Source organism: Medicago sativa, chromosome 7 (genome assembly GCF_051527215.1).
Source record: "Medicago sativa cultivar Bolivia chromosome 7, Bolivia_mono, whole genome shotgun sequence".
Classification (NCBI taxonomy): Eukaryota; Viridiplantae; Streptophyta; class Magnoliopsida; order Fabales; family Fabaceae; genus Medicago; species Medicago sativa.
The window spans coordinates 34,347,713-34,356,863 of NC_140755.1; the positions used below are offsets into that span (position 1 = coordinate 34,347,713).

The following is a 9,151-nucleotide window of genomic DNA, read 5'->3' on the forward strand; positions in this document are numbered from 1 at the left end:
GTATGAGTGCGTAAGTATAATAAAATTTGGAACTTCAATAACACAAGATAGAAATAAAAAGAGGTTTCTCTTCTTTCAGTTTTAAAGCATAAAAAAACCATCTTCAAGAGTACTTCAAAGTTAGTTTGGTTGTAATTAATGGATGATAAATAAACCAAGATTCATAAGTTTATAATAGATGTAGTGTGTTGTTGGATGTAATTACTAGCCTTCAGTGTAGAGTTTTTTTTTCCGAAAGGCAACTTCCCATCATCGTGATCATCCGCTTTTGTTTATTCCAACGAGTGGTATTGTATTACGGTATAATATTGTATTCCAGTATAATATTAATGTAATAGTTTCTCTTTAGTGGATTGAAAGAACTTGTGTGGAGTCAACTATTAATTTGATGTGGGGTCAACATAAAAAATAAAGGGTTATTTGTTAAAAAAAAATCTTAAGAAGTGGGGTCAGCTGCCCCCAATTGCTATTACCTGCACCCGTGCCTGGTCCGTGTATTTTTCACTTCATTAGCTTGTTGAGACTTTAATTTTGATCTTTTTTATTTTCTTTTCTATTTCTAGCTTGTTAATTAATTTTTTTTGAAAGAAAACTAGCTTGTTAATTAATGTTACACTGATTAATTGGTTGATTTTAATACATGTATGAGTGCCTGAGTATAATAAAATTTGGAACTTCAATAACACAAATGCAGAGATAGAAATAAAAAGTGGTTTCTCTTCTTTCAGTTTTAAATCATAAAAAAACCACCTTCAAGGGTACTTCAAAGTTAGTTTGGTTGTAATTAGTGGATGATAAATAAACCAAGACTCATAAGTTTATAATAGTTGTAGTGTGTTGTTGGATGTAATTACAAGCCTTCAGTGTAGAGTTTTTTTCCGAGAGGCAACTTCCCATCATCGTGATCATCCGCTTTTGTTTATTCCAACGAGTGGTATTATATTACAGTATAATATTGTATTCCAGTATAATATTAATGTAATAGTTTCTCTTTAGTGGATTGAAAGAACTTGTGTGGGGTCAATTATTAATTTGATGTGGGGTCAACATATAAAATAAAGAGTTATTTGTTAAAAAAAAATCTTAAGAAGTGGGGTCAGCTGCCCCCAATTGCTATTACCTGCACCCGTGCCTCGTCTGTGTATTTTTCACTTCATTAGCTTGTTGAGAATTTAATTTTGATCTCTTTTATTTTCTTTTCTAATTCTAGCTTGTTAATTAATTTTTTTTTTGAAAGAAAACTAGCTTGTTAATTAATGTTACACTGATTAATTGGTTGATTTTAATACATGTATGAGTGCGTGAGTATAATAAAATTTGGAACTTCAATAACACAAGATAGAAATAAAAAGAGGTTTCTCTTGTTTCAGTTTTAAAGCATAAAAAAACCACCTTCAAGAGTACTTCAAAGTTAGTTTGGTTGTAATTAATGGATGATAAATAAACCAAGACTCATAAGTTTATAATAGTTGTAGTGTGTTGTTGGCTGTAATTACTAGCCTTCAGTGTAGAGTTTTTTTTCCGAAAGGCAACTTCCCATCATCGTGATCATCCGCTTTTGTTTATTCCAACGAGTGGTATTGTATTACGGTATAATATTGTATTCCAGTATAATATTAATGTAATAGTTTCTCTTTAGTGGATTGAAAGAACTTGTGTGGGGTCAACTATTAATTTGATGTGGGGTCAACATATAAAATAAAGGGTTATTTGTTAAAAAAAAACTTAAGAAGTGGGGTCAGCTGCCCCCAATTGCTATTACCTGCACCCGTGTCTGGTCCGTGTATTTTTCACTTCGTTAGCTTGTTGAGACTTTAATTTTGATCTTTTTTATTTTCTTTTCTAATTCTAGCTTGTTAATTAATTTTTTTTTGAAAGAAAACTAGCCTGTTAATTAATGTTACACTGATTAATTGGTTGATTTTAATACATGTATGAGTGCGTAAGTATAATAAAATTTGGAACTTCAATAACACAAGATAGAAATAAAAAGAGGTTTCTCTTCTTTCAGTTTTAAAGCATAAAAAAACCACCTTCAAGAGTACTTCAAAGTTAGTTTGGTTGTAATTAATGGATGATAAATAAACCAAGACTCATAAGTTTATAATAGATGTAGTGTGTTGTTGGATGTAATTACTAGCCTTCAGTGTAGAGTTTTTTTTTTCCGAAAGGCAACTTCCCGTCATCGTGATCATCCGCTTTTGTTTATTCCAACGAGTGGTATTGTATTACTGTATAATATTGTATTCCAGTATAATATTAATGTAATAGTTTCTCTTTAGTGGATTGAAAGAACTTGTGTGGGGTCAACTATTAATTTGATGTGGGGTCAACATATAAAATTAAGAGTTATTTGTTAAAAAAAAAATCTTAAGAAGTGGGGTCAGCTGCCCCCAATTGCTATTACCTGCACCCGTGCCTGGTCTGTGTTTTTTTCACTTCGTTAGCTTGTTGAGACTTTAATTTTGATCTTTTTTATTTTCTTTTCTAATTCTAGCTTGTTAATTAATTTTTTTTTGAAAGAAAACTAGCTTGTTAATTAATGTTACACTGATTAATTGGTTGATTCTAATACATGTATGAGTGCGTGAGTATAATAAAATTTGGAACTTCAATAACACAAGATAGAAATAAAAAGAGGTTTCTCTTCTTTCAGTTTTAAAGCATAAAAAAACCACCTTCAAGAGTACTTCAAAGTTAGTTTGGTTGTAATTAATGGATGATAATTAAACCAAGACTCATAAGTTTATAATAGTTGTAGTGTGTTGTTGGCTGTAATTACTGGCCTTCAGTGTAGAGTTTTTTTTCCGAAAGGCAACTTCCCATCATCGTGATCATCCGCTTTTGTTTATTCCAACGAGTGGTATTATATTACGGTATAATATTGTATTCCAGTATAATATTAATGTAATAGTTTCTCTTTAGTGGATTGAAAGAACTTATGTGGGGTCAACTATTAATTTGATGTGGGGTCAACATATAAAATAAAGAGTTATTTGTTAAAAAAAAATCTTAAGAAGTGGGGTCAGCTGCCCCCAATTGCTATTACCTGCACCCGTGCCTGGTCTGTGTATTTTTCACTTCGTTAGCTTGTTGAGACTTTAATTTTGATCTTTTTTATTTTCTTTTCTAATTCTAGCTTGTTAATTAATTTTTTTTTGAAAGAAAACTAGCTTGTTAATTAATGTTACACTGATTAATTGGTTGATTTTAATACATGTATGAGTGCGTAAGTATAATAAAATTTGGAACTTCAATAACACAAGATAGAAATAAAAAGAGGTTTCTCTTCTTTCAGTTTTAAAGCATAAAAAAACCATCTTCAAGAGTACTTCAAAGTTAGTTTGGTTGTAATTAATGGATGATAAATAAACCAAGATTCATAAGTTTATAATAGATGTAGTGTGTTGTTGGATGTAATTACTAGCCTTCAGTGTAGAGTTTTTTTTTCCGAAAGGCAACTTCCCATCATCGTGATCATCCGCTTTTGTTTATTCCAACGAGTGGTATGGTATTACTGTATAATATTGTATTCCAGTATAATATTAATGTAATAGTTTCTCTTTAGTGGATTGAAAGAACTTGTGTGGGGTCAACTATTAATTTGATGTGGGGTCAACATATAAAATTAAGAGTTATTTGTTAAAAAAAAAATCTTAAGAAGTAGGGTCAGCTGCCCCCAATTGCTATTACCTGCACCCGTGCCTGGTCTGTGTATTTTTCACTTCGTTAGCTTGTTGAGACTTTAATTTTGATCTTTTTTATTTTCTTTTCTAATTCTAGCTTGTTAATTAATTTTTTTTTGAAAGAAAACTAGCTTGTTAATTAATGTTACACTGATTAATTGGTTGATTTTAATACATGTATGAGTGCGTGAGTATAATAAAATTTGGAACTTCAATAACACAAGATAGAAATAAAAAGAGGTTTCTCTTCTTTCAGTTTTAAAGCATAAAAAAACCACCTTCAAGAGTACTTCAAAGTTAGTTCGGTTGTAATTAATGGATGATAATTAAACCAAGACTCATAAGTTTATAATAGTTGTAGTGTGTTGTTGGCTGTAATTACTGGCCTTCAGTGTAGAGTTTTTTTTCCGAAAGGCAACTTCCCATCATCGTGATCATCCGCTTTTGTTTATTCCAACGAGTGGTATTATATTACGGTATAATATTGTATTCCAGTATAATATTAATGTAATAGTTTCTCTTTAGTGGATTGAAAGAACTTATGTGGGGTCAACTATTAATTTGATGTGGGGTCAACATATAAAATAAAGAGTTATTTGTTAAAAAAAAATCTTAAGAAGTGGGGTCAGCTGCCCCCAATTGCTATTACCTGCACCCGTGCCTGGTCTGTGTATTTTTCACTTCATTAGCTTGTTGAGACTTTAATTTTGATCTTTTTTATTTTCTTTTCTAATTCTAGCTTGTTAATTAATTTTTTTTTGAAAGAAAACTAGCTTGTTAATTAATGTTACACTGATTAATTGGTTGATTTTAATACATGTATGAGTGCGTGAGTATAATAAAATTTGGAACTTCAATAACACAAGATAGAAATAAAAAGAGGTTTCTCTTCTTTCAGTTTTATAGCATAAAAAAACCACCTTCAAGAGTACTTCAAAGTTAGTTCGGTTGTAATTAATGGATGATAAATAAACCAAGACTCATAAGTTTATAATAGTTGTAGTGTGTTGTTGGCTGTAATTACTAGCCTTCAGTGTAGAGTTTTTTTTTCCGAAAGGCAACTTCCCATCATCGTGATCATCCGCTTTTGTTTATTCCAACGAGTGGTATTGTATTACTGTATAATATTGTATTCCAGTATAATATTAATGTAATAGTTTCTCTTTAGTGGATTGAAAGAACTTGTGTGGGGTCAACTATTAATTTGATGTGGGGTCAACATATAAAATAAAGGGTTATTTGTTAAAAAAAAACTTAAGAAGTGGGGTCAGCTGCCCCCAATTGCTATTACCTGCACCCGTGTCTGGTCCGTGTATTTTTCACTTCATTAGCTTGTTGAGAATTTAATTTTGATCTTTTTTATTTTCTTTTCTAATTCTAGCTTGTTAATTAATTTTTTTTTGAAAGAAAACTAGCTTGTTAATTAATGTTACACTGATTAATTGGTTGATTTTAATACATGTATGAGTGCGTGAGTATAATAAAATTTGGAACTTCAATAACACAAATGCAGAGATAGAAATAAAATGAGGTTTCTCTTCTTTCAGTTTTAAAGCATAAAAAAACCACCTTCAAGAGTACTTCAAAGTTAGTTTGGTTGTAATTAATGGATAATAAATAAACCAAGACTCATAAGTTTATAATAGTTGTAGTGTGTTGTTGGCTGTAATTACTAGCCTTCAGTGTAGAGTTTTTTTCCGAAAGGCAACTTCCCATCATCGTGATCATCCGCTTTTGTTTATTCCAACGAGTGGTATTGTATTACGGTATAATATTGTATTTCAGTATAATATTAATGTAATAGTTTCTCTTTAGTGGATTGAAAGAACCTTTGTGGGGTCAACTATTAATTTGATGTGGGGTCAACATATAAAATAAAGGGTTATTTATTAAAAAAAATCTTAAGAAGTGGGGTCAGCTGCCCCCAATTGCTGTTACCTGCACCCGTGCCTGGTCTGTGTATTTTTCACTTCTTTAGCTTGTTGAGACTTTAATTTTGATCTTTTTTATTTTCTTTTCTAATTCTAGCTTGTTAATTAATTTTTTTTTGAATGAAAACTAGCTTGTTAATTAATGTTACACTGATTAATTGGTTGATTTTAATACATGTATGAGTGCGTAAGTATAATAAAATTTGGAACTTCAATAACACAAGATAGAAATAAAAAGAGGTTTCTCTTCTTTCAGTTTTAAAGCATAAAAAAACCACCTTCAAGAGTACTTCAAAGTTAGTTTGGTTGTAATTAATGGATGATAAATAAACCAAGACTCATAAGTTTATAATAGATGTAGTGTGTTGTTGGATGTAATTACTAGCCTTCAGTGTAGAGTTTTTTTTTTCCGAAAGGCAACTTCCCATCATCGTGATCATCCGCTTTTGTTTATTCCAACGAGTGGTATTGTATTACTGTATAATATTGTATTCCAGTATAATATTAATGTAATAGTTTCTCTTTAGTGGATTGAAAGAACTTGTGTGGGGTCAACTATTAATTTGATGTGGGGTCAACATATAAAATTAAGAGTTATTTGTTAAAAAAAAAATCTTAAGAAGTGGGGTCAGCTGCCACCAATTGCTATTACCTGCACCCGTGCCTGATCTGTGTATTTTTCACTTCGTTAGCTTGTTGAGACTTTAATTTTGATCTTTTTTATTTTCTTTTCTAATTCTAGCTTGTTAATTAATTTTTTTTTGAAAGAAAACTAGCTTGTTAATTAATGTTACACTGATTAATTGGTTGATTTTAATACATGTATGAGTGCGTGAGTATAATAAAATTTGGAACTTGTAACATCCCGCTCTTGACCTAATGGAATTTCTATCTGTCAAACGTATCAGAGGACTAAGATTCATGGAAAACAAGTATGACGAAAATGTTAAGTATGAGGGAAGTTAATATTAAGTGATATCAGTCAAGTATGGACTTATGTATCAGAGTCAGGTAAATGCGACTAAGGCGAAGGGTATTTTGGGTAATTGCTCGCAAGGGAGTATATAAGTGTTTTGGGGTCAAAATTATTCATTTTCCACTTCTCTTTCTCTCTCTAGGTTTTGAGAGAAAGAATTCTCTCCTCCTTCTCTCTAAGATGGCGCCACCCTTCCTTCTCCAATCAATCCTAGGCTTTCCAAATCATGCAAAAGGTGATCAAACAAGAATTATAGAAGCTTCAAGGACAAGAAACAACAAAGAGAAAGGTTTGAACTTGGATTTTGGGCTAGGGTTTGAACTTGGGAAAAGCTTGGAACTTGAGGAATCACAAGGATTATGCTAGGTGAGTTCTTAGATAGAACCCACCAATGGGATTATGTGTTTAATTGCAAGCAAAACATGATTTATGTTAGGATTAGGAATTATGAGAATTTTATCCCCTTGCCTTGATCTTGCTTTGTACATGTTAATATGGCTATGAAAGATGTTTTATAATGTATATGTATGTTGCTGGATGTTTTGGTGCATTGCAGGAACGATTAGGATGAGTTTTGGGTCAAAAATAGCAAAATTTGTACCACAGACCCGAGGAACCACGCTATTAGCGAAAATTACGCTAATAGCGAAATTCTTCAGCAAGGGCTACGCCCCAGCTGCGCCAATAGCGTGGCTCTCTGGACTTGGCCAACTTGCTTTGGCCTGTTGGCCCAGTTCAGGGTCCGTGGTGCATTCCGAAGTTTTTCTTTCAACGTTTTATGACTTTGTAACCCCAAAACAACATCTAATCAATGCACATAACATCAAGCAATCATAGAATCAAGAATCGTGGTGATCTTAACATGTACATCAAGAAAGGCACAAGAGAGTTTAAGCCGTTTTATTCGGGTAGTAAGCATTAAGAAAGGGAAGAACTAGAGCCTCGACATAGTAGTCGAGAACTAGCAAGTTTAGCATGAAATCCCTAAGTATGTTAAGTATAGGAATGATCCTAAGTAAGTAAGACGCGAAGTGTATTCTCTTCGCATATGATCATGTATGATTAGTTAGCACATTAAGTAATGGATTGATTAGTTAATCTCTCCACTAAGATTAAGAATGTATAAGTTTACCGCTAACCGGATCGATTCAAGGGTCCGAGGTAATAAGAAGCAAGTATGAATATGTTTATGATTACGTACGACAAGACTATGATTAATAAGTGTAGGTGACATGTCTCTTGTTATCCAAATTGGATTCAAGGGGTTCCTCAAGGGGAATGGTTAAGCCGCAAGGGAGCCGCATTTCACTAAGTTAAAGTGTCGTGTCTTTTATATTCCTTCCAAGGTTGGATATAAAAGGTTCTCCAAGGGGAATGGGGTAAGCCGTAAGGGACCCGCACGTTCACTAAGGGAGTCCGGTGCGCTCTTGCTAAGCATATCACCGGTAGCAAGGGATTATCTTCCGGGGTTACTCCACTCGGGACTAATCCGTAAAATGAATCAAGATAATAATTGTTTGTTCAACGCTAACCAATGAATGAACTTAGATACGTTTATGTATGTTATGATTATGATTATGTTATGTTCATGTTTATGCAAGAGTGAATCCATGCAAGATTATGTTTAAGAATAAGAGCATTAGATGCTACATGACAAGTACAAGGCATGGATTAGAGCAAGTAAAGAATGTGATACCGATGACGATCTTAGGTTTCCCTTTATCGTCCGGATTAGAATCGTGCCATGATTATGTTATGTTTAGGCCTCGATACGTAAAGCGTATCCTTGGCAATGCGGTCCTAGGTTCCCCCTCGACCGCCATGACACGTATAGGAAGTGAAGCCTATGACAAGTGAGATAAGACTATGACGGCTCTAGTATGCACTACCGTCTAAGTATGCAAGTCCCCACACACGTACAATCAACCGTCAGGTTGTAAAGTAGACACGTGGTGACCGTAGGTTTCCCTTGAGGTTGCCTGTAGCCTAGGATTAGGTGGAACTCACTGAGACATTATGTCTCATCCCAATCCTTATTTGTTTCAGATAAGCAAGATGTCATGCAAGCTTGAAGTCGGATGGATGTTTCAGCAAGTGTGCGTTCGTGTTGCTACAGGATGCTTTGGATTTTAAGGATACAATTATATATATATGTTTGAGATGTTTATGCTATTTATGTACGAACGCAATTGTTGTATAATATTCATTCGAATGTAAATTATGTTGTAAGTTTTTAATGTATCCAGTACTAATATTAACACACGTGCTAGACTTTCTAGATACGTCTGGTATGGGTGTTACAGAACTTCAATAACACAAGATAGAAATAAAAAGAGGTTTCTCTTCTTTCAGTTTTAAAGCATAAAAAAACCACCTTCAAGAGTACTTCAAAGTTAGTTTGGTTGTAATTAATGGATGATAATTAAACCAAGACTCATAAGTTTATAATAGTTGTAGTGTGTTGTTGGCTGTAATTACTGGCCTTCAGTGTAGAGTTTTTTTTCCGAAAGGCAACTTCCCATCATCGTGATCATCCGCTTTTGTTTATTCCAACGAGT

At 33.0% G+C, this 9,151-nt stretch overlaps 1 long non-coding RNA gene across 1 annotated transcript; it reads left to right on the forward strand.

The window, feature by feature from the left end:
• The first annotated feature begins 6,743 nt into the window (after window positions 1–6,743).
• LOC146905845 (uncharacterized) lies at window positions 6,744–8,875 on the forward strand. The gene is made up of 2 exons (XR_015017710.1): window positions 6,744–6,959; window positions 8,640–8,875. It is a non-coding gene; the product is annotated as an uncharacterized LOC146905845 (long non-coding RNA).
• Window positions 8,876–9,151: the final 276 nt, after the last annotated feature.